Source organism: Sminthopsis crassicaudata, chromosome 1 (assembly GCF_048593235.1).
Source record: "Sminthopsis crassicaudata isolate SCR6 chromosome 1, ASM4859323v1, whole genome shotgun sequence".
Taxonomy (NCBI): Eukaryota; Metazoa; Chordata; class Mammalia; order Dasyuromorphia; family Dasyuridae; genus Sminthopsis; species Sminthopsis crassicaudata.
Genome location: NC_133617.1, coordinates 45,088,777 through 45,115,218, shown reverse-complemented (window position 1 = coordinate 45,115,218; position 26,442 = coordinate 45,088,777). Strand labels below are relative to the sequence as shown.

At 41.8% G+C, this 26,442-nt stretch overlaps 1 protein-coding gene across 5 annotated transcripts in view; it reads left to right on the top strand.

Moving 5' to 3' along the window:
• The window catches only part of LOC141561024 (uncharacterized), a 117,887-nt gene that overhangs the window by 34,593 nt on the left and 56,852 nt on the right, over positions 1-26,442 (top strand). For 4 of the 5 annotated variants that reach the window (XR_012487939.1, XR_012487943.1, XR_012487944.1 and 1 more), the window contains exons 3-4: positions 20,074-20,309; positions 23,944-24,162. The gene's annotated coding sequence lies outside the window, so the exon portion shown is untranslated. Of the gene's footprint in view, positions 1-20,073; positions 20,310-23,943; positions 24,167-26,442 lie in introns of all 5 variants that reach the window. The other variant, XR_012487942.1, reaches the window with a different exon arrangement.

Genomic DNA, 26,442 nt, shown 5'->3' with positions numbered 1-26,442 from the left:
GAGAGAGAGAGAGAGAGCCCCGTGCTCTGTTCATAGTCCTTTGAGATGGGTGCTATTATTACTCCCATTTTATAGATGAGAAAATTGAGGTTCAGAGAGGTTGCTTAAGTTCAGACATCTTGTATACACAATGCAAATAGACATGCCTTTATATAAGTGTATACACGTATGTGAGTGTGTGTGTATACCCGAAGAGCTAGGGGACCCAGGGCCATCTCCAGTCATCCTGACCCATATCTGGCCGCTGGACCCAGAAGGCTCTGGAGGAGAAAGTGAGGGAGGGGAGCTTGCCCAGCCCTCCCTCACTTGCATGTCACGCATGGCTTTCCCTCCCTGAGTCGAGAATGCGAGACAAGCAACACCAGAGCTTAGCATGGTGCCTGGTATACAGTAGGCACTTAATAAATGTTTGCTGACTTAGGAAGTGTCATGGGTGGAATTTGAACTCAGATCTTCAGGTCTCCAAGTCTCCCACAGTATCCGCTGTATCCCTTGAGGCCCCGGACTCACGTGATGGGAACATTCATTGCTCTGGGATTGGGAGAGGATCAGAGGCTGCTTTGTTTTCTCAGTCCCTCTGACTTGATCAGTGGGTGAGGATTAATACGATGATTGCTATCCCATTTCTTGCCAGTTTTAGGCGGGTAAGGGATAAGGGAGCTGGAGGCCCCCGGGGCAAACCGACGGCTCCCCTGGGAGCCCAGCTGGGCTTCCCCAAAAGGGTGCCGGCCCGGGCAGGGGGGCGGGGTGGGGCCTTCCTCCAAGCCAATCCCACAAATTGCTCGGTAATCGAAAGCTTCTGTTCTCCTGTCAAGTGCTTAAGTATCCAGTGAGAGGATCTGTCCGGCAGGACCAGACAGGCTCCGGCAGAGGAAACCTCACTTTCAGCCGCTATCCCCAGCAACCCGCGACAACCAAAGGTGCTCATTAGGCGCTGCTGTTCTTAATTAATTGGCCCTTCAGCCGGCCTCCTTTAAAGCTGCTAACAGCCCGCAGCCCAGAGTTCCTGGATTAATTACCAAGGACCAGCAAATCAGAGTAATTAGTTTAGCTTCAGGCCAGGCTCGAGCCTCTGACCTAGAGACTGTGGCTCCTGCTGTGGGAGAGTCAGGGAGAGAAGGAGAGGGGACAGAGAGAGGGAGAGTGAGGAGAGGGGAGGGGCAGGGGGAGAAAAGAGAGGCAGAGATGGAGAGAAGAGGTCAGAGAGGACAGGGAGAGTGGGAGAAAGAAGAGACAGAGAGGGGAGGAAAAGAGAGGAGAGAGATGGAGAAAGGAGAAGAGGGGAGGGGAGGTTGGAGAGAGGGGGAGAGAGAGAAGAGAGGAGGAGGAAGGAAGAGTGGGAGAGAGCAGAGGAGAGAGAGGGAGAGGAGACGGAGAGAAAGAAAAAAGGGAGAGCTGGAGAAAGGAGAAGAGGAGTGGGAGGATGGAGGGAGAGGGTGAGAAAAGAGGCAGAGCTGGAAAGAGATGAGAAAGAGAGAAGGAAGAGGAAAGAAGAGGAAGTCTGGAAAGGTGGACTGAGCAAATTGTAAAGGGCTTTAAATGTCCAGTGGAAGAATTAGTGTTTTCCTTGGAGGGGACAGGAGCCTACTGGACGCGTCTTCAACAGAGAATGACCTCAGCTTGGTGCTTTAGGAATACTTGTGTGTCAGGTACCATGCCGGGAGCTTGAAGAATCAACAACAAAACAGATGTTCTAATATTACATAGTTGTAGAGCTGGAAAGCACTCTAGTGCTCCCCTCCCACCCCATCATGTTCCAGTTAAAGAGCGGGTCACAGAGAGATGAACTGGCTTGCTTAAGGTCACATAGGAAGTAACTCCCAGAAGCCCTGCCCTCCCCACGGTGGAGGAGTCCTAATTTGACACAGAAGGAGACAAAAAAGAAATCTTGAAGAAGGTAACCCAGCCAGTGAGCATGCGCTTGATCTGACGAATCTTAGTATCTTTTCCCCTTTACCTTCTTGGGTTTACAAGGTGGGAAGAAATAACATTTTTAAATTTTCCTTCTCTGTCCCCCTCTCTCCCTCCCTCCACCTTTGCCATCTCTCCCTCCCTCTCTTCTTCCTTCTCATCCTTTGTCCTCTCCTTGTCCAGACCTGTTTCCAAGGACCTCCCATCCAGCCCCATTACAGATAATCCAACTTCCCTCCTATAGTGCGGGGGACAGTCTTCCTCCCGATCACCCGGACTCTGCCATCTTTCACTCCTTCTTGCTAATCTGTATCACTGTCCAGCTGGTTGCATCCAAATCTCTCGTGTCCCCCCTTCTCTCCCCTGATGCAGCCATCCTCCCTGGTGCAGCCCCTCACCACCTTCACCTGGTTACTAAGAGCTGCTCTTGGCTCTGCCTCCAGGGTCTCCACCCCAGCCTGCCCCCTCTCAGCTGCCTCAGTTCTCTTTCCAGATTGCATGTCTAACCATGGCCCTCCCCCACATCTTCCCATTCAATAAATTTTGATGGCTTCAGGATCAAATCAAATTAAAATAAAGCCACGGCTTTTAGAGCCCTTTCCTACCTGGCTCTTCCCTACCTCTCTAACCTCTTACACTTTATTCCCTTTTACATATGCTACAGTTCAGGGATTCTGGGCTCCTTGCTGTTGTTCAGATAAGACACTCTGCCTCTGGACACTGTGCTTTTGTAAGGGGAGATCCTCCATGACTTCAATGCTGCCCCCCCTCCTCTGGGCTTCCTTCAGATCCCAGCTACACTCCCCCCACCTTATGCAAGAAGGCCTTCTATGCTTCCCCTAATGCTAGCCCTCCGCTAGAATTGCTTTGAATTTTTTCTTGATTATGATTTGTATATAGTTATTTGCAGATTTTCTCCTCCATTAGAAAGTAAGCTCTGTGGAGGGAGGAGACTTTGTATGTCATGGGGAAGCTGGTCCTTGTCCAGCAGCAGGCCTGGGACGGTGAGAGTGATCTGGGCCTTCCTCGCCTCTGGCTCCAAGGCTTGGGACAGTTTCCCTTTCCCAGGCTGTGTGTTAGGTTCTCTCCGGCTGAGAAACCCAGCCAGAGAGTGGCTGTCACCCGGGTTCTGTGTGTGTGTGGGACTTCCTAGCAATAGCCTGACCAGACCTCACCTGGGCTGTGAGGAGGAGGATGGTGGTGGGGAAGTGCCTTTGTGGAGGTTGCTGCCTTGTTTATCACACACACACACACACACACACACACACACACACGCACTCAATATATATACACACACCCCAACATGGCCTAATGTCACTCTCCACCTTCCTGTTTCACCTAATTTACTTCCCATCATGTACCCAGGAAAAATAGGAATCATTTTAATTTTTTTTGTGTGTGATTTAAAATTTAATTTAAATGTAATGTGATTTAAAAAGATTTTGTGATTTAAGTTCTTTCCATGTGCTATCTCACTGATTCCTCACAACCACTGAATCAGGGACTGTTATCATCCCCATTTTACAGAAGAGGAAACTGATTTGAACAGAAGTTAAATGACTTGCCCACAGTCACACAGCCAGTTTTTTTTTTAAATTAATTTTATAATCATAATTTTTTTGACAGTACATATGCATGGGTAATTTTTTTTATAACATTATCCCTTGTATTCATTTTTCCAAATTTTCCCCTCCCTTCCTCTACTCCCTCCCCTAGATGACAGGCAATCCCATACATATTAAGTGTGTTACAGTATAACCTAGATACAATGTGTAAATACCATTTTCTTGTTGCACGTTGAGTATTGGATTCCGAAGGTATAAGTAACCTGGGTAGATAGACAGTAGTGCTAACAGTTTACACTCATTCCCCAGTGTTCCTTTTCTGGGTGGAGTTGTTTCTGTCCATCATTGATCAACTGGAAGTGAATTAAATCTTCTTTATGCTGAAGATATCCAGCCAGTAAGTTTTTGAGAGGGAATTTGAATGAAGGTCTTCTTGCTTCCAAGTCCATTGCTCTGCCCACTGAGCCACTTGGCTTCCACCAGGCCTCTTTGCTGTTCTCTACATAGAAGTTCTAACTCCCCTTCCAGAGCTTTACTCCTGCCTGGAATGCTCTGACTCCTCACTCCCATTCTTAGAAGCTTTAGCTAATGCTCAGCATTAATAGTTAAATTACAAGAGCATCCTCCTATGGGAGGCCTGTCCAGCTCTATCCACTCCTCAGGGCCTTCTCCAATCACTTTACATATACTTTGTCTCTTCAATATTTACTTGTATTACATTCTTCTCTGCTGGCAACCCTCTTCCATTTTTGCCATTCTTCCCCTTTCCCACAACCTTTTCAAGGTCATAGATTTTTCTTTCTTTTTTTTTGTATGTTTGTTACATGCACACCCTTCCACCCCATCCATACCCCATCCCACCCCATTTATCTATCCATCCATCCATTCATCTATCTATCTATCTATGTCTGTCTGTCTACCTAGCCTTCTAGTTATCCTATCTATTTCTTAATATGAATATACATCTATCCATCTACCTATCCATCCATCTAGCTAGCTAGCTATCCATTCATCTATCTCTCTATTTATCTGCCTGTTTACTTGTCTATTTTCTAGCTACCATATCTATCTTTCTATCTACTTGTCAATATGAATATATCTATCTATCCATCCATCTTTCTCTCTTTCTGCCTGTTTACTCATCTATCCTTTTAGCTATCCTATCTTTCTATTTGTCATCTGAATTTATCTATTCATCCATCTATCTATCTATCTATCTATCTATCTATCTATCTATCTATCCATCCATCCATCCATCCATCCATCCATCCATCTATCTATCTATCTATCTATCTATCTATCATCTATCTATCTCTCCATCTATCTATATATCTCTCTATCTCTCTATCTATCTATCTATCTATCCATCCATCCATCCATCCATCCATCCGTCCATCCATCTATCCATCTATCTATCTATCTATCTATCTATCTATCTATCTATCTATCTATCTATCTATGTGTGTGTATCGTATCCTGGGACTGTTTCCTTTTTGTCTTTGTATTCCCACCTCCTAGCCTGTTGTAGGTACTTAATAAATGTTGGTTGAGGTTTGATGAATGTTTGTTGATTGAATGAATCAACCAGGCTCAGGAGTTCTAAGGGGTTAGGAAGTAGGGATACATGGTTTCTTTCCTATTCTCTGAGCTATTTTCTGTTCACCAAGAGCCTTCAGGACCACCCTGCAGGACTATTGGATCTTGTATTGTAAACTCCATTTTTGGAAGCCAAAGCTCCATTTCTCCCTCTTCTTAGCATTAAGAAAACCTAAAGATGTTTGTAAGCAATCTTCAGTAGCCAGCCAAGTCCCATCATCTCTTCACAGACCCGTAATGGAGACAGCTCAGGACCAGAGCCCAAGAGCCTTGGGAAGAGTAAGTTTCCCAACCCAGGATTTTCATCATCTTCCAAGAAACAGCTCTTGTGGAAATGTAGCCTGGAACAAAGAATTGGAAATTGAGGGGATGGCCATCAATTGGTGAATGTCTGAACGAGTTGTAGTCTGTGATAGTGATGGATGATTATTGTGCTATAGGAAATGATGAGCAGGATGGTTTCAGAGAAATCTGCAAAGACTTATGTGAACTGATGCAAAGTGATCCAGAACAATTTACACAGTAACAAAAATACTGTATGATGATCAATTGTGAAAGATTTAGTTATTTTAGTAGCAATGATCCAAGACAATTCCAAAGGGTTTATGATAAAAAATGCTATCCACCTCCAGAGAAAAAAACTGATGGAGTCTGAACACAGTTAGAAGCATCCTTTTTTTCTTCCTCCCTCTTTTTTCAACTTTTTTGTCTGTTTTCTTTCATGACATGACTAATACGGAAATATATTTTGCGTGACTGCACATGTATAACCTATATCAAATTGCTTGCTGTCTCAGGGAGGTGGGAAGGAGAGAATTTGGAACTCAAAATTAAAAAAAATTAAATTGCTTTTATATATAATTGGAAAAAAATTAGGATAAAGAAAAAAAGAAATGGAGCCTCATAGCTGCTCCTAAGGGAGCTCCTGAAGAACCAGAGAAGAAAGTTCTCATTCAAGTTCTTGGCTCTGTCAAATGGTCCAAAATCAGAAAGTGGAATGATTTTATCAGTGAAAATTACGTTAAAGACATTACCATCTGCTTTGTTGCTTCATTCTAAGGATCACTGGATTCCCCATCAGATTTGAGGCTCTTTTCTTCTTTATTCTTCTCTATTAGAATGTGAGTTTCTTATAAGCAGGGCCTGATGACTTTTCTGAGTCTCTAGCACTTAGATAAATACTTTGCATGTAGTAAGCATTTAACATGTGCTTAATTCACTCATGTATTTAGTCACTCATTTATTCTTTCTTTCATTCATTTATTCCTTCATTTGTTCATACATTCAGCACATGCCCTGCCTTGTTTTCCCCTTGGGAGTCGAGCCCTGGGTTGGGATCTCAGACTACCCCTCACTTTCCCTATCTGTACAAGCAGAGAGTTGGATGAGATTGGTTAGAGATCCCTGTAACTCTGCGTCTTCGACCTAAAGAAATTCAGTTCAACCATCATTTTCCGAAGCACTCTGCCAGGTGTGAGGCAGAGTGGCCGAGGCTGAGAAGGCAAAGACAGAAAGAAATCTCTCTCTGCTATCAAGGAACTTGGGCCTTACTGGAGGAAATACAACTTGTAAACAAGGAAATGCACACAAAGTAATTTCAAGAGGGAGAGTATGATAATAAACTGGGGGTGGGAGATGGATGTGGAGGAAGGAATTGGGAAAGGTTTGGAGTAGGAGGCGCTGCTTGAGCTGGGTTTTGAAGGTCTGGGGGCAGCAGAGTTGCTATTTTTGAAGTTTGAAGTCATCTTTAGGTGGGAAAAAACCAAACAAACACCCAAACCCAGCTGCTTCCTCCCTCCTACAGTAGCCAGGCCTCCCTTCCCCTTTCTCTCCCGCCCTATGGGCGACTTTAAAAAACAACTCTATATATAATCAAAGAGAACAAAAAATAGCCTTTCTATATTCTAATAACTACTGAGAAGTGGCTCCAATTGAAAATGGAGATGGATTTGATAAAGGGCTAAAGAAGGAATTAGGGTTATGTGGAGTAATCTCTGGTCTGTGACTTGGACTTCATAACTCTCTGGAGAGGCGGGAGCCGGGGCTCTGGGGCTACGGGCCCAGCTCTGGACTTAAGCCTTTGCTGGTTTCAGTATCCGTTTCCTAGGATGCTGATTTGTCCAGCACATAACTGGCCTTGGAAATGTTCCCAGACTGCCCCAAGGTTTTCCCTTTTCACTACTTGTCCAACTTCCTTCTTCTCTGAGAACCTCAGAGTGGCAAGTTTACAGCTAGCTGGTTTCATAAACTAGTTTCTTGCAGACATCTAAAAAGGTGGATTCTGCTTCCAATTTAGCTCCCCACTTTTTTCAGCTTCTTGTAATCTGGCTTCTGATCTCTTCTCTCAATTGAAATGACTCTAAAAACTCTCCAGTGTTCTCTCCATGAGTATTTCTCAGTCTCCACGCTTTTGGACCCTTCAGCTGATTGTGACACTGCTGGTCCACCCTTCCTGTTGGACAGTCTCTTCTTCCTTGACTGCCCTGAATTTCCTCTGTTCTCCTCCAGTCAGTGACTGCTCTGTCTCACTCATTTTTCCTGGTTTCTTTATTGGTTCCTTACGTGTTCCAAAATTTCTGTCTTGAGTCCTCTTATCGTCTCTCTCTTGGTAAGCTCATCAGCTCCCATGGGTACAGTTACATCCCTTGGAAAAGGATGCCCAAATCTATTTATCAGGCTCTCATTTCTTCCCTGATCTTCAGTCCTTCTTTAATAGCTCTCTTGGACATCCTCATTATCACTATTACCACCGCCACCACTATATCATCATCATCATCATCATCATCATCATCATCATCATCATCATCATCACAGCTAAGTTTTATTAAGCACCTACTATGTGCCAGGTACTGTGCTAAGAGTTTTGCAATTATTATCTCTTTTCATCCTCACAACAACTTTGGGAGATAAATGCTTAGGGATATCCCTACTTAGATGGCCTATAGATATCGTTTTGCATATGCATCATGTCCCAAACAGAACTCATTATCTTTTCTTCTTGACTTCACTCATCCTGAACCTTTCTTTTTCATCCCTCATATGCAAATAATAATGACACAGGTAAGTTACTTTGCAAACTTTTGAGTGAAGTACAAATATTAGCTATTATTATTTTTGCTACTGTGCTAACTCATTGGTCCTCCTCCCTCTAAGCTTTGTCTTTTCCAATCTGACTTCCATACAGTTAATAAAATTATCTGCCTGAAGCACAGATCTAACCATCTTATTCCCTGCCTCAAGAACCTCAGGTTGTTATTTATCGCTTTTAGGTACTTAAAATCTTTTACTTCCCGAGTCCAGTCCAGCTTTCCAAATTTATTTCACATTATTCTTCTGCTGTTCCAGCAAAACTGTTCTACTGGTTGTTCTGTATGTGAACCATTCTCATCACCACAACTTTTGCACAGGCTGTTCCTCATCCCTAGAATGCTCATCTTCCTTTAAAGCTCAGCTCATGTTAGTGCTTTCTGCACTAAAGCTTTCCTAGGATCTAGGACCCCCCCTCTCAAATTACAATCTACATCATTTTATATATACTTATTTTGCATATACTAATATGTCTGCATGTTGTCCTCCTTATGGATTGTAAAGTTCTTGAGGGAGGTCTCCAGCACCTAGAACGATGTCTGGTACGTAAATGGTGCTTAGTTTATTCTTGTTGAACTATTTTATTTGAGCCTTATGACATGGTGATGGGAGAAGTATTGTATCATTATCTTCATTCTACAGATGAGGAAATTAAGGTTGAACTAGCCCAAATTCTGACAGCTGCTAATTGTCAGAACCAAGATTTGAACTCAAGTCTGACCCGCTCCAAATTCAACACTCTCCACATTTGAGTGTTCTGCCTCTTCATTAAAAATTCTGAGCTCTCTGGGATCCCCCTGGGTCAAACTGAATCCTTGGGGTCAGAGTTCCAATGATCTCAGTCCCTAATTATTTGTAAACTTCCTCCTCTGGAACCCTATGCTGACTCTATTCAACAATTAATCCTTCTTCCTTCCTTTCCTATACCATCCATTTCAGGTTATCTGCTTCTGTACATTCCCACCCTGTCTGCCAGACATTCCAAATCCAAAGAATTCCTTCCCAGGATTTCTTTTCTTTTCCTTAATTTTTATTGATATTGTTTTTTTTTTTTACATCACCTCTTTCCCTAAATATATCACTTCTCCCTTCCCTCACTCAGAGATCCAATATCTATCACAAAAAAGAAAAACAGAAAAAGAAAACAAAGAGTTCAGCAAATTATAGCTTTTTATTGATAGAACATATGCATGGGTAATTTTTTACAACTTTATCCCTTGCACTCACTTCTGTTCCAATTTTTCCCTTCCCTCCCTCCACCCCCTCCCTTAAATGGCAGGCAGTCTTATACATGTTAAATATGTTATAGTATATCCCAGATATAATATATGTGTGCAGAACCGAATAAATCTCTTGTTGCACAAGAAGAATTGGATTCAGAAGGTAAAAATAACCTGGAAAGAAAACCAAAAATGCAAACAGTTTACACTCATTTCCCAGTGTTCCTTCTCTGGGTGTAGCTGATTCTGTCCATCACTGATCAATTGGAACTGAATTGGATCTTCTCTATGTTGAAGATATCGACTTCATCAGAATACATCCTCATACAGTATTGTTGTTGAAGTGTACAGTGATCTTCTGGTTCTGCTCGTTTCACTCAGCATCAGTTGATGTAAGTTTCTCCAAGCCTCTCTGTATTCCTCCTGTTGGTCATTTCTTACAGAACAATAATATTCCATAACCTTCATATGCCAAAATTTATCCAACCATTCTCCAATTGATGGGCATCCATTCATTTTCCAGTTTCAGAGTTATTCTGATGATCAAATAAGTCTGTAGAGAGAGCATAAATAGTTCATATGAACATTTGGAGTGGGTTTGTCCCTAAATGTGCATGTTTTCTTGAGCAACTGTGATTCTCCTTTGCTCACAGAGCACAGTGCCTTCTTTGATGGAGGCAGACAATTTTTGGCTGTCCTATGCATGCCTCCCATGTCTCACAAGTGATTCCAAAGTTGTTCAGAGAGACCTTGAGAATGTCTTTGTATCACTTCTTCTGACCTCTGTGTGAGCATTTGCCTCCATAAAATAAGCTCTCCATAAAATAGTCCTGTAGGCAAGTTTGAAGTTTGGGCTATGTGGCCAGTTCATCTGTGTTGTGCTCTCCAGCAAAATTTGAATGCTGGGCATTTGAGCTTAAGAAAAGACCTCAGAGTCTAGTACTTTATCTTGCCATGTTATGCCCCAAATAAATTATTATGGCCACCTGCCTTCTTTGCCATTAGGACTGAGAGAATCGAGTTAGGACCAACCTTGAAGCTCTGACTACTTTACATACCATTGTGTCATAAACTCCCCCCCTCCATTTGAGTATTGCCCCTTATTTCAGAGTCTCCAGCCCTTGACCTTCTTATCTTAACCCCTGTCTTATCAGCATTAAATTATGATTCTTTCCTGATACTATGGCTTGTCCATCCACCCAATGTCCTCACCCTTCTTATCTGTCTTTGTTTCCCCTATAAGATTGTAAACTTAGGTTATGTATTCTGTTTGCAAACCCTAGTTAGCTAAAACCCTATAAAAGTTCCCTGCCTCAGTTCCTCTGGGCCAGAATGATTTGGACATGAGTCCCAACCTAAAACTCTCCACATTAAAAGATTAAAAACCAATCTCTGTCTTGCCTCAGTTTCTCTGGTATTAGAGTCAGGTGATCTTCAAACAATTCAAATGGAACTGATTTGGTTTTCCTGCATGGTGCTGGTATACTGTCCGTGTTTTACACGACTACAGCAATGTGAGCAGCACAACAGCTCTAGAAATCTTCAGCGTGGTAGGCAGTCTAATACCTCTTCTCTCCCATACTTTTCATGGGAACTTTCCAAGCCCTGAGCTTCTTTTGGAAATGCATGTGTCAACTGCAACAATTATGGGGTTATACTTGAAAAGGTACATGAACTTATCCACAGCATTCAGTGTTCTGCATTTGCCATCTGATTGTTCCACATACGGATGGTGTGGACGACTGATGGACGACTTGTGTGTTCTCATTGGGCCAAAATTAGCACAAATAGCAAGAATTGATGCATACTCAGTTGTAGCTCAGCTTCAGCTACATTGAGTGCGTAATCATCTTCAAGCAAAAAAAATTATGGACCAACTCTTCTTCCACTTTAGTCTTAGCTTGTAGCCTTTTCAAGTTAAATATCTGAGTGTCATGTGATAGCTGACCTTGATATCTTAATTGGCTCATCCTTCACCTGGAAGATGCTCATTTACCTGAGAGTCAGCATGACTTCAGAAAGGACCAAGAAATATGGTGTTTCAGGAGAAATGGCAGGAGCAGGATAAAGTTCTGTACACAATGTTTATTGATATGATCAAGGTCTTTGATACTGTCAGTCATGAGGGCTTATAGGTTATTATGCCAAAATCTGGTTGCCCAAATTTACTTGTATTACATTCTTCTCTGCTGGCAACCCTCTTCCATTTTTGCCCTTCTTCCCCTTCCCCATGATCTTTTTAAGGCCATAGATTTTTTTTCTTTCTTTTGTTTGATCTTTGATACATGCACACATCTCCATCCCACCCCACATTACCTCACCCTTCTATCTATCTACCTACCTACTTGTCTATCTATCCTTCTAGCTATCCTATCCATCTTTCTATCTATTTGTCAATCTGACTATATATCCATCCATCCATCCATCCATCCATCCATCTATCCATCTATCTATCTATCTATCTATCTATCTATCTATCTATCTATCCATTTATCTATCTATTTTCTATCCATCTATCATCTGCCTGCCTACTTGTCTATCTATCCTTCTAGCTACCCTATCCATCTTTCTATCTATTTGTCAATCTGACTATATATCCATCCATCCATCCATCCATCCATCCATCTATCCATCTATCTATCTATCTATCTATCTATCTATCTATCTATCCATCTATCCATCTATCTATCTATTTTCTATCCATCTATCATCTGCCTGCCTACTTGTCTATCTATCCTTCTAGCTATCCTATCTTTCTATTGAAGTTCATCAGTGTTGTTTACCAATTTCATGATGACATGCTCACATAGATAATGGATCATTTCCCAGTCACCAATGGAGGGAAGCAGGGCTGTGTGTTCACTCCTTTGATTTTTAGCATGTTTTCAGCAATGTTATGCTTTCAATGAGAATGGACTTTTAGCTACAGTCTTGCTAGAGACCTCTCCTTACTATATTTCCATGATCCTTTGACTCTTTCCACTTAGCTACGTTCTTTCCCAACTTAAGGTGCTATATAAATGTCAGTTATTATTATTATTATGCAAAGAGAAATCTACAGGTCATTCATTACAAGATAGGATGCCCCAGAAGGGCAAGTCCACCTCCCTTGGAGAGTGGAGTGGAGTGAAGAAAACTTCCCTCCCTCTCACATTTCCTGTTTGGTTTGTGGGATCTCACTAGCCTATAATGCTCACAGCTCATGTCGGGAAGCCTCGAGGTCGTGTCAACACAAGCCAAAAATACCCTAACCAATAGCCACCATAAACTCAGGGCCCGAGTCAGAGCAGACTCTGGACTTTCCCTAGCTGTGGGAAGTGGGAGAGATTTGACTCTTCTGGGAAATCAGCCAGCGTCTCCGAGACAAGGGCCCAGTCATGGCAACCTTTGACATCAGGGGAGGAGATGCTGTCCTTCATATCTTGGGATAGAAGAAGAGATTTTCCACGTAGAAAGCTTCTGGGCAGTTAAGAGGGGGCTACCCCTTCCACTTGGCTAGGAAGGAGTCTCTGGGAAGAAGAAGGGGAATGAATGACCCACACAGGACTTGATTATCTAGATATGGAGCTAGGCTAGAGACACTGAATTGCCAAGCACTTGATTCTCATCCCTCTTGGCCCCTGTTTTAGATTGAGAATAGGTCCCTAAGGAAACCTGAAGCCCCAATATTTTCTGGTAGACCCTCCAACTTCTTTAGGGGGAAGAGAAAGAAGGATCTAGGAATGGCTACAGTCTTTGTCCCTTCCTACTCTTCTGCCCCCTCCACTTCCCCAATTTGGGTGCTATGGAACAATATCTTTATTTACTCCTTGTTTAACCTCAGAGTAGATCATCTCACCTAATTTTTTTTTATTTTCATTTTTCTTTTGTGAAAATGAAAGGCTTGGAATGCATGAATTCTAAAGTCTCTCTGAGTTTTACATTGTTGAATGTATGTCGACTGAATTAAGTTAAATCCTCTGCACTGCTACTCAGTTTGACTTTCCTCAAGCTTAGATCTGACCAGGTTGCTCCCTTGCTCAAGAAACTTCAGTGGCTCTCCATAACTTTTAAGATAGGAATTCTTTTTTTTTTTTTGAGGGAGGAGGAAATCATGTACCTGCTTGGCACCCTGGCAAAGCCTACAACTCCTTCTTAGAATATTGTTTTTGAAGAATTAAAAAAAATGCTAAATTTCTGCTTAATGTTGGTAAAAAAAAAAATAACTTTTCTTCCCCTCCAAGTACATAAGAATCCTTGAAATCTCTCCAGGTCTGTGGATCCCAGATTATGAACCCTTGCTTTAAGATAAAATATACACTTTGTTTGGCATTTAAATTTCCTGATAGTCTGGCTCTAGCTGATATTTTTAGATTGAGTTCATGTTATTCCTCCTCACGTGCTGTACACTCAAGGCAAATTGGACTATTGCTCCTCCCATGTGGCATTTTGGTCTTGGCTCATAACTGATTCTTCCCCTGCCTATAATATTCTTCCCTCTCCTCCCCATCTCTCCCTTTTGGAATTCCTAGTTCCTTTAAAGATTCAGTTTAAATATGATCTCCTTCATTGGGATTTTCCTGCTTAGATAGATGATAGATGGATAGATAGATAGGTGGATGGATGGATAGATAGATCAGTATCTGATGAATGAATGAATTGATGGATGGATGGATGGATAGATTACTAGGTAGATGATAGATGCGTAAAATAGACAGACAGAAAGATGTAGATGGATGGATAGATAGATAAATGAATGGATGGATAGATTAATAGATGATAGATGTATAAAATGGAAGGATACATAGATGATAGATAAATGAATGGATGGATAGATTAATAGATAGATGATAGCTCACTAGATGGTTAGATAGATGATAGAAAGAACATTTATTAAATGACTACCCGTTTGCACAAATACCTTGCTCATATTTGACATGTCATAGGAAGTCTCAGGCACATCACACACTTCCCTTCCAGCATACCCTTCTACCTTTTTTTTTTTTTTGTGAGTGTTTTTCTCCCCACTGTTCAGCGCAGTTCCTGGCATACAATAAGTGCATAATAAATGCTTGTTTCCTTTTCCTTCTGTTTTATTTATGCACTAGCTGGCAGGTGCTTTGGGGTGATTGTATTTTGAGAATCATTCAGTGATTTGTAGTCACTGTCTTCTTTTTTTTAATGTTGAGGCAATTGGGGTTAAGACACACAGCTAGGAAGTGTTAAGTGTTCAAGATCAGATTTGAACTCAGGTAGGCCCCTGGGGATGAAAATCAAGTCTAGTAAACAAGTGTTTATTAAGCACTTACTATATGCCAGTTAGCCCTGCCCTCAAGGAGCTTACATTGGAAGAAGACAATCTTCCTGAACTCATATTTGAATGGTTAGCAAACTCTCCCCATCCCAGGGTTCTGAAATCCTGGATACCATTGTGCAAACCTGGTACCCTACCCCGCTCTACTTATTCCCAATTCTCTGTTCTGAGCTTTCTGGAATGCCTATTCCATAATTAACAAAGTGAATTAAATTTTAAACATTTTCTTTGCTCATTCCTTCTATCTTCTGGTTCTCATTGAGACATGGCTTTCTTCTCATGACAGTTTATCTGTTGACTCTGTGCTTTCACTCATTCTTCCTTCTCTCCCCATGGGTCACTGGGTGGGGAGTTTGGAATACTCCTTGCTACCCATTGCCAGCTCCAGGCTCTCCCTCTAGTACCATTACTTAGTAACCTTTTATTTGGGGTTCATACAAAACACATTCATTGCCCAATCAAGATTCTGGTGGCTGTTGTATTCTGACCTCCAGGATACTTTCTTTAGTGGGTTCGGTACCTGTTCACAGCCTTTCTCTCCTCCCCTATTTCTGCCCTTAAAGAAGGGACTTGAGCATGCACGAAGGTACTGACTCACGGTACTTCCTACTCCTTCACTCATTTGCTTACTCATTCCCGATGACCTACTCCTTCACCCCATCACCGTCACACGATGCACTGGTTTTATCACCTACACGTGTTCCATAAATTCTGAAATTCCTTTATCTGATCATAATCCTATCATTCATCTTCCTTCCTTCCCCTCCGCTGTCCTGTCCTGTCCTGTCCTGTTCTCTCCATTTCTCTCCTCTCCTCTCCTCACTTGGTGTTTCCTCCCATGAATTTATAGATTGTCTCTGTAGATGATTCTCGGAGCTGTTTCTCCAGCTCTGATCTCTCTCTAGATCTTCAGTCTCCCATTTCCAACTGGCTGTTACACATGTTGAACGGGAAGCCACACACACACACACACACACACACACACACACACACACACACGTGTGTGTGTCCCAACTTAATCTCATTATCTTTTCCTCTAAATCCCTTCCTTCTTCCTTTCCTTTTGTGGCCCAATTTACCATTTCTCCCCCCAGTTACCCCAGTTCTTAGCCAAGTTATCACACTGGACTCTTGACTCCCTTTTATCCTCCCCTTTCCCTTTATCCAACGAGTTGCCAGGTTCTGTTGATTGTACTTTCACATCTCTTGAATAAGCCCTCTCTTCTACCACTGTTACCAGGTCTTCATCACTTCCTGCCTGTACTATTAAAAGTCTGCCACCTGCTCTCCCTGCCTCATCTCTTCCCATTCCAACCCACCCTCCTCTAACCTTTCAAATTATTCTTCCTAAAGTTGTTATTGTTTGTCCTTTAAATTTTTTTTGTTTTATTTATTTTTTAATAAACACCATTTTATGAATTATGTGGGGAGAGAAAAATCAGAGTAAACAGGAAAAACTATGGGAAAGATTAAAAAAAAAACCTAGAAAAAAGAAGTGAACATAGCATGTGTTGATTTGCATTCAGTCTCCTTAGTTCTTTCTCTGGTTGCAGAGGACATTTTCAGTCCAAAGTCTATTGGGAGAGAGTCCTCTGCTCTTGAAGAGATCATGACATCAGGGAGATCATGTCATGACATGTAAGTGAATTGGATTTAAGTGAAGGAGGGCTGTACAAAGTCATTTTCTTTTCTTTTTCTAATTTTCTAGTATTTCCTTTTTCTAATTACATGCAAAGATAGTTTTTGACATTCATTTTGGTAAGATTTTGAGTTCCAAGTTTTTCTCCCTCCCTCCCTTCTTTCCCCCTCCCCAAGACAGCAAGCAATCTGGCGTAGGTTATACATGTACAATCCTTATAAACATATTTTGGGCTGTACAAAGTCACCAGTCTCACTTTCTTTTCTAGACCCATCTGGGTCCAGTGGCCAGATATAGATCAGGATGGCCAGAGACGTGCCCAGGAACAGTGGGAGACCTTGGTCTTTTTAAACTAAGGTTTTTTTCCCAAGTCTCAGTTTGACTGAGGCAACACCCATTCAGTGATTAAGGCTAGATATGAAATGAGCCTATTTTACCTAGTTAAAAAAAAATCTTTTTGAGAGGGGAAGATCTTCTGGCCAAAATAGAAACTTCCTAAAGTTCAAATTTGATCATGTTTCTGCTCCTACTCAATAAATAACAGTGGCTCCCTAATATTATCAGGATCAAATAAAATATATTTCCTTTCACTAACCTGACTTCCCTCTGACTTTCTAGTCCTACACCTTATTCTATGATCCAGCAATCATACAATTCTTTCTTACTGTTCCCTTCACAAGACACTCCATCTTCTGCTTCAGGGAACTTTCCCTGACTGTGCCCCATGCTTAATTTTCTCTCTCTCTCTCTGAACTTTATCTTTTTGATTCCTTGGCTTTCTCCAAGTCTCAGCTAAAAACTCACTTTCTGCAAGAAGACTTTCTTGGTTCCCCTTAATGCTAGCGCCTTCTCTCGGAAACGATCTCCCATTTAGGCTGTCTCTATTTTTCTTGTAAATATTGGTTTGCGTGTTGTCTTTCTCATGAGACTGTGAGCTCCTTGAGGGTAGGAACTAATTTTTTTTACCTCTGTTTTTCCACTATTTAGCATAGTATCTGACGCACAGGAAACAATACATGCTTATTGATTGATGATTGAATCACTAGTGGGAAGAGATAGGGAGAATAAGAGTTGGTCAGATGATTCCCTTAGTTGTAAAATCACTGTTTCTCTATTTGCATATCCTTTATCTATATTTTGTAGTTATTTATCCATAAAATATTGTTTCTTCCTAAATGAATGTAAATGACTTAATGGTAGGTAGGGTTTCTATTTCTATCTTTGTATCCTCAGTGCTTAGAATAGGTTTTGGCACATAGTAGTCACTTAATATATTTCTGCTGAATTGAATTAAATTGTGGCTTCAGGTGGGGAAGGTCAGGACTTGGCTTCCTTGCACCATGTGTCCAGTTGGTCAGCACAGCTGGTCACCCATTTGGATTTCTGTTCCTTGGTCTACAGGCCCCATCACAATGACCACAAAGCATGTTTTCTGTTCCTTATAATCTGCTCCTTCTTTCCCCTCTGTGGCCCTGGAAGATGCTCAATTGTCTTCACCTCTGGGGCACTTAGAGATTCCAGTGGGGCAGAAAGTTCAGGTTGTGATGGGAGGGATTTATGGGAAAGGTTGAGTTAAGGAGCTCAGGGCTCAAGACAGAATCTCTTTCTACTAGGTTCCAACTGTTCAAAGCCTAGGACTATAAAAGGCAAAGATCAGGGGATGAGATGGATTTTTTTTTTTTTAATATCCGGAGTAATTAATTTTTTAGGGTTTCCAGTTCTTCTCTGAAGAGATCATTCTCTGTGAACTAATTTGTCTCCCCTTTTCCTTGTCTCATCTCACTTTTTCTCATCCCCTTTTCACATATTAAAGTAGCTTTATTCCTTACCAAAGTCAATCCCTCTCCTTGTTCAGGTAATATATTGCCTCCTCTGTCATCCCTGCTTCTTCACTTATTTTTCAAATTTTCCCTTTTCCATTGGCTAATTTTCAACTGCTGACAAACATGTCTATGTCTCACCTGGCTTGAAAAAAAAACCACTCCTTGATCCTTCCATCCCCCTAATTATCACCCTATACCTCTTTTGCCCTTTGTAGCTAAGTTCCTGGGAAATCCCATCTATAACAAGTATCTCCACTTTCTTTTCTCTCATTGTCTTCTTAATCTCTTAAAATTGGGGCTTCTAATTTTAGCATCCCACTCAATCTGCTCTCTCTAAAGTTGTCATACCCAATGGCCTTTTGCCAATCCTTGTTCCACTTGACATCTCTTCAGCTTTTGATACTGGCGATCCCTTTTTCCTTAATGTTCTCTTCTCTTTGATTTGGGGCTATTTTGGTTCTCCTCCCACCTATCTGACTGCTCCATCTCTGTCTTTGTGGTTGGATACTCCTCATTCAGATCATGCCCTCTAGCCATAAGTGGTCCTGCCTCCTTCTATATTACATTATTTGGTGATCTCATCAGCTCTCATGGATTTAATTACCATCTCTATGCTGATTCTCAAATTTACCTTTAATGCTCCCAACTCTTTGTTGACCTCCAATCTCTCATCTTTAACCACCTTTCAGACAGTTCAAACTGTCAAGTAGCATCTTGAACTTATTATGTCCAAAACAAATTATCTTCCCTTTAAACTCTTTTTCTGACCATTTTCTCTATGACTGTAGAGGGAAATATCATCTTCCCAGGTCCTCAGACTCCCAATTTAGGAATCATCCTAGTCTCCTCGCTATCTCTCACCCTCAGATCCATGCTGTTACTAAGATCTATAAATGTCATCCTTGCAACTCCGATGTGCTCCTTTCTGTGAATTGACCCTACTTCTTGTGCAGTGCAGGATCTCCTCACCTCACACCTGGATTATTGCCATAGCTTGAGGGTGGGTCTCTGCTCCAAATCTCTCTCCACTCTAGCCCATCCTCCATTCCTAAAACTCAGGTACAACCATGTCACTTTTCTACTTAATATACTCCAGTGGCTCCCTATTGCCTCCAGAAACAAATACAGAATGTTCTGTTTGACATTGAAAGCCCTTCATAACTCTTTTACCTTTAAGTCTTTTGATATATCAGTCCCTGACATGTATTTTTTGATCCAATGCCACTGACCTCATGGATGTTCTACAAACAACACCCTCCATCTCTCAGATCCCCATACCTAGAACGTTCTCTCTCCTTCCTTTTCACTACTGACCTCCCTATAGTCATAACAAAAATCTCACTTTTTACAGGAAAACTTCCCCAACTCTTTTTAATTCCAGGGTTGCTCTTGTTCTTGTCATTGTTCTTGTTCTTATCATTATTCTCCTCCTCCTCCTCCTCCTTTTCTTTTCTTCTCCTTTTTTCTTCTCCTCCTCTTCCTCCTAAACATGTGCAATCCTTTAAAAAATTTTCCATATTTGACATGCTTTGCAAGAAAAATCAGACCAAAAGAAAAAAAGAGGAGAAAAAAAAAGTAAACAAAGAAAAAAAGGTGAAAAGACTATGCTTCAAATCCATATTCAGTCTTTGTAGCTTTCTCTCTGGATATAGATGGCATTTTCCATTCCAAATCTATTGGAATTATCTTGAATCACCATTATGCTGAAAAGAGTCAGGCCCATTACTATTGATTATCACAACTTTGTTGTACTGTATACAATGTTCTCCAAGTTCACTTTGAATCAGTTCATGTAAATCTTTCCCAGCTTCTTTCTACAAACTAATTCCTACTTATCTTGTCTAGAGCTTGCTTTGTATATTTGCATATTGTCTCCCCTATCAGATTGTAAGCTTCTTGAGAGCAGGAATTATTTTTTGCCTCTTTTTTGTATCTTCAGAGCTAAGCACAGTATAAAAGCTGACTTGAAGCTTAACATCAAAAAACCCAAGATCTTGGAGTCTGGTCCTATCATTTTCTGCAAAGAGAAAGAAGAAATGGAAGCAATGTCAGATTGTCAGAAGCAGAAAATTTGAAGGCAAAAGGAGAAGGGGATGGCAAAAGATGAATAGTCCCCCACTTCCCTTTCCAGGCCTCAGTTTCCTCACTTGAAAAAGAAGGAAGTTCAAATAGATGGTCAGTAAAATTCCCTCTTTTTCTATGGTTCTTATGTGAGACTTAACACCTTTTCTTCCCATGGAAGCAACAAACATAAGTTTAGATAGATCTCAAGAGATGGTGGAGGATGGAAAGACGTTGTGCTATGGTCTATGGAGTCATGAAGATTCAGACAATATCCGACCAATAACAAAACATTGATTGATTGAGTAAAGATAATTTTTTGCAGTTAGTTGCCATGTGGTAGACTGGAAACTGGAGTCAAAGATTCTGAGTTCAAATCTCACCTTGGAGATTACTTTATGCATGTGTTTTTGGGCAAGTCACTAAGTCTCTGTGAGCCTCAGTTTCCCCATCTACAAAAGGTGGGAGATGGACTAGGTGATCTCTGAGATCTTTCTAGCTATAAATCCTCTGGTACTTGTTTGCCTTATGGATTGTACTTCTGGTCTCAGTCCTGTAAGCTAGTACCAGTTAACAGCCTCTTCCTTGTGGCTCTGGATATTAGTCCAGAAATACCAAACCTAGGGCCAGAGGCTGATGCATCTAATGTCTGGAAGTAGGAGCCTGTGGATACCTGGAGACCTAGAGAGTCTGGTGGATAAATGGGCTTAATCCGAAGACTTGCTCTAAGAATGGGTTGTCTGTGTAACTCTGGATGGTGAGGTGGCTCTTGGGAGAACTTCAGCTGCTTGGGAGAACTTTGTGAGTCTGGTGAAGAGGAAGAAATTCTTGGCGAGCCTTGCTGCTGCTAATTTCTGTGGGTGTACCGTTTCATGACCGTATTCAAATATGTAAATATTTACTGAGGGTGGGGGCCTTAAGTTCCTGGTCCAGAATTGGGGTATGGGGGAAATAAGGCAGGGAAACATCGTCCCTTGTGTCAGCTCTACAATTGCCCTACAGACTGCCTACAATCTGCAGAAAGATAGTCTAGAGTAGTGGGGGACATGGTGACCATCATATAGAATTCAATGTAGATTCAGGGAGACCCTACGATTAAGAAAACGGTACTTTTCTCTTTTACCCTCATGAGTGATTTTGTAATCTGCATCCTTTGGTAAGAAGCCAAGGTATAATCGCAGAGGTAGGATGGTATGGTGGAAAGATCACTGGATCTGGAAGAAAGAAGGAAGGAAGACCTACTATGTGCCAGGCACTGTGCTAATCACTTTATATCCTCACAACAAGTCTGGGAGACAGGTGCTGTCATTGTCTCATTTTATAGTGGAAGAAACTGAAGCTGAAAGCCTATGTGAAGGTCACACAGGGAGGATTTGAACTCAAGTCCCCCAGTGCTACCTCTGGAGCCAGAAGATCTGATCTCAGAGTCCTTAGAACCGCCCCCCCCCCATCTTCCATTTGCTAATGCTTTAGCATTAGCAAATCTTATTGACTTTTCTTCTTACCTATGTGACCATGAGCTTGTCATTTCCCCAAATGATGGCATTAGATCAAGCAGTCAGAGGTCCCTTCTAGCCCTCGATTTATGATGCTGTGATTGAAGTTAATTAGCCCCCACTTCCCTTTCCAGGTCTGTTTCCTCATTTGAAAAAGAAGGGAGTTCAAATAGACCGATGGTCAGTAAAATTCCTTCCAGCTTTAATCTCTATGATCCTTGTATGAGATTTAACACCCTTTCTTCCCAATTCTTCCATCTGATTTTTTTTTTAACCTCGATGAAAATAAATTGGGGAGAAAAGGTAGAAGAGGGAGAGGGAAGTCTTCTAGACTCCTAGAAAGATTCATAAAGCTTTGGGAGCTGAGAGTTTGTCAACTTGGGGCAATTCTTAATCCTTCTGCTCTGCCTAAGAAGGGATAGGATCTGGGTGTGTTTGGCAATGGGGGTGGAAGCAGTTGACCTGGTAGGAGAGAATGTGGTGCCTCATGGATCTCTGATGACATCTAATCTTACCGTCCCATATTATACATAGGGAAACTGAGGCCCAAAGGAGTTAAAGGTCCCACAGATACTGAATGGTTGATTTTGGGATTCAAACCCACAGGCAATAGTTTTTCCATGCTCCCCCTCCCAGTGATTTTGTTAAGCAACTATTTATTCCCTTCCCCTTCTTACTCCACTACCCCTCCAACCAGGAACTTCAGAGTCCAGTTCTATTGCTATGGAATCTTTCTTTTCCCTGGAGAAAACAGCCAAGGCAGCTCCAAAAGCTTGATGTAGGAAACTCTTGATTCAGGGAAAAATTGTTCTTGTTTCCTCTGTTTTATTGGCATTTAAATGGGAAACAGTGTGTCAGCTTAGACTAGCTGGGGTCATTTATTTTCAAACAATGTCCACTAAATTTCTGTGCCACAAATAGACAGGGGGAGGATTGTGAAATGTTTCAGTGAATTTCCTCCTGCTTACACACCCTATTGAATGAGTTACAAGCAAGTGACTTTGCAGCTGTGAAGGTAGTTTTCACACCAGGAGTTCTCTATGTGGATCCAGCTCCTCCCTAACCCCTCCAAAGAGTAACTAATGAAAAACATATCCTGGCTCCCTGTTTGATGGATCCAGCCAGGACCCACTTGCTCAACCTCCTGGAGGCTGCTGGTGTCTCTTAGAGTTGCTGTGTTCCAGATGAGTACTATGGGGGACAGCTCCTGGTGCTGGAGACTGGACTGGGAAGTTGTATTCCTGAGGTCCCAAAGCTTTGGATTCTTGTTCTGACTCTGGCACATCCCAGCTGTGTGACCCTGGGCAAGTCACATAACCTGTTTGCTTTGGTTTCTTTAACTGTGGAATGAGGTTACTTCACAGGGCTGTTATGAGAATCAAATGACATAATATTTGTAAAAGGTTTTTAGTATAATGACTGTCACATAGTAGGTATTATACAAATGCTTATTCTCTTTCTTCCCTCCACTTTCCTGACCTTCTTTCTCCTTCTCTTTCCCCCCATCCCAGTACCTCCTCTCCCTTCCCCTCTTCTTCTTTCTTCTCTTCTCCGGTCTTCTCTTATCTCCTCCTCTTTAGTCATTCAAAGATCCCTGCTGTTTCCAAAACACAGTGACAAGAGAAGGAAGCATATGGAGGAAGCAATGCTATGAGGAGGGTGTGTGTGTGTGTGTGTGTGTGTGTGTGTGTGTGTGTGTGTGTGTGTGCTGAAAAACAGGAAAGCTGCTCCCTTCAAATAAGGATCAGTGAAAGAAATGAGAATATTTAGCCTGGAAAAGAACCAGCCAGTCAATAAACATTTATTAAGCACCTACAGTGTTCCAAGCACTCTGGGGTTTAAAAAAAAAAAGGCAAAAGACAATTTCTGTTCTCAAGGATCTTACAATCTAATGGGGGAAGACAAAAATACAAAAGAAAAACTGAAAGAGACAGAGACAGAGACAGAGAGAGACAGAGACAGAGAGAGAGAGAATTTGTTTGCATATAGGAAAGTGCTTGGTACAGGGATATGTTGAGGTCAGAGGAAGGTTGCTATAATCATGGACATTGTCTTGGGATGAGGGACTAGACTTTCCCTATCTCATTCAGGGACTGTAGTGGCGGAGAGGCTGATTTAGGTTGGATCCAAAGCCCTCATATTTGGGCTTGATGACAGACTCTGTATCTGTTGTCTGATGCCCAACCTACTTAAGGCTATACATGCTTCTCATTGAGTTGGTTGAAGGGTAATGATTTTTTTTTGTCTATCAGTTATTGAAGATTAATCATCAGAACCATAAAGAGCAGAATGAGCAGAGTGAGCAGCGTGGAGGAAACCACCTGTCCTTGAAGGACTGAAGTGAGTGGAAAATACAATGCATTTGGAGACAGAGGATCTGGATTTGAACCCTGCCATTCTCATTAGCTAGCTGTGTGATTTTGGAGAGTAATAAGAGCTGATAATGTGCTTTAAGGATTGCAAAGCACTTGGTAAGTGCTATTATTATCTTTATTTTGGGGAGGGAGGAATCACCATTTATGAGGAATATTCCCACCACAGCTAAAAATCCATGGCAAGATTCAAACTCAGATTTTCCCTACTCTGAGGCATTTAAGTACAATGATCCTCCATTTTGTCATCATAAAACATAGGACTAGATAACCTGAAACTCCTTTTAGTTCTAAATCCAGGTTCCTATGTTCTAAATAATATCTAAAAATTGAATGGGTCTTATTGGGAGGTAGTGAATTCCCCCTAAGTGGAAGTCATTAAGCGGAGGCTGGTTGACCATTTGCTGAGGATGTTGTGATGAGGTGAGTCTTATTTAGGTCTGGGTTGGACTAGATGTTCTTTGGGGTCCCTTCTAGCTCTGAGATTCTGTGCTTCTAAAAAGCCCTGGATATCTTCACCACCACCCCTTGGACTTTGTGCATCACGTGACTCTTCCTGGATATTCTCACCTCTGGATTTTCTGGACTGCACAATCTCCTTGTTCTCCTACCTATATGACTGATCTGCCTCAGTTGCCTTTGCTGCCTCACTTTCACACTTCTTAACTGTAGGTATTCCCCAAGGTTCTGTCCCGGGCTCTCTTCTTTTTTCTCTTTTTCTCTTAGTAACCTTATTTCCCCCCATGAAGTGTCATTGTATTCTATAGAGGTGATCCTTCCCACAAGCTTCAGTCTCATGTCATTCTTGGACATTTCAAAGTGGATATTATCTCAAATTCAACATGTCTATAGCTGACCAAACTCATGATCTTTCCTTCTTTTAGCAAATCTTGCTATTTCTGTCAAAGGCATCGCCTTGTTTCTAGTACACTCTTGTTTATTCTTCATTCTTGAAGAGGACAATGATGTAAGGGAAGGGTTATTATGACATTTCAGTGAGGGAGGGCTATGCAAGGTCACCTGCCTCACTTTCCCCTCCAGAACCAGTTAGGTCCAGTGGGCAGATGGAAATCAGGATGAGCAGAGATGGGCCTGGATGCAGTGGAGGACCTTTGCTTTAGGTGGGTAACCCCACACTGCCTTCAACTCTTTCTCTGCTTCACTCCATAAATCCAATCAGTGGGCACATCTTGCCGTTTTTACCTCTTGGCTTCTTGGAACGGAACCCTTTTCAGGAATTCATTCCTTCTCACCTAGATTGCTGGGATAGCCTCCTGAGTGGTCTTCCTGCCTCTTCTCTCCTCACTACAGTCTACCTTGCCATGGGAGTCATTCGGCACTCCCCATGGCACCGTCTTCCATTTCTGAGTCTTTGTATCAGCCATCCCAAATGCCTGGAGTGTGTTCTCCTTCACCTTGGCTTCCCTCAGCTCAGGTATTGTCTTCTGCAGGGTTTCCTGATCCTCAACTACTAGCATCCCCCTTCTCGAGTTGTTTTGTTATTTTTTAGTCATTTTTCAATGGTGTCCAACTCTTTGTTGGCCCCATGTGGGGGGGTTGCCATTTCCTTTTCCAGCTCATCTTACAGATAAGGAAATTGAGGCAAACAGGACTAAATGAGTTGTTGAAGCTCACACAATAAGTACATAAGGCCAGATTTGAAGTCAGTTCTTCTTGACTCTATGCCTGGTTCTCTGCACTATCTAGCTGTCCTGTCAAGGTTTAATGATGTACATTTTTGCATTTATTCACATCATATTTATGTTGTATATATTTTTATATACTTGTTTTCCTCTCTTACACTCATCTTCCCATTTTTTAATGTAATGATTTTTTTTTCCCCCTCTTTTTCTTTTAAAAGAATTCTTTGTTATAGGAAGGTTTTTTGGGGGTTTTTTTGAGAGGGATTCAAGGGGAAATGTGGGCAATGTAAAAAAGAAAGATCAATAGCATTTTATGTTAATAAAACTTATAAAATAAATATAAAAATAATAAAAGCAACATATATAATACGCTCTCTATGAATAGAGATTGTTTTATTTCTGCACTTGTGTCTCCAGAGCCTAACACAGTGCTTGGTATATAATAGATGCTTAATAAGTGTTTATTTACTTGAAGTCCCCTGAAGTCCTTCCTCTCTGTCTCTCTCTCTCTCTCTGTCTGTCTCTGTCTCTCTCTGAATCTATCTCTTTCTCTGTCTGTGTCTGTCTCTCTGAATCTCTGTCTCTCTCTGTCTCTGTATCATCTGTCTGTCTCCCCCCTCCCCCCGGGTTTCTTGCCCAAGCCCAGGCTGCTCTTGCCCAGGCTGCTCAGTACCGGGCACAGTGCCGGGATGCTCAGACTGCCACCCTGCAGGGCGGGCACAGCGGCCGGCTCCAT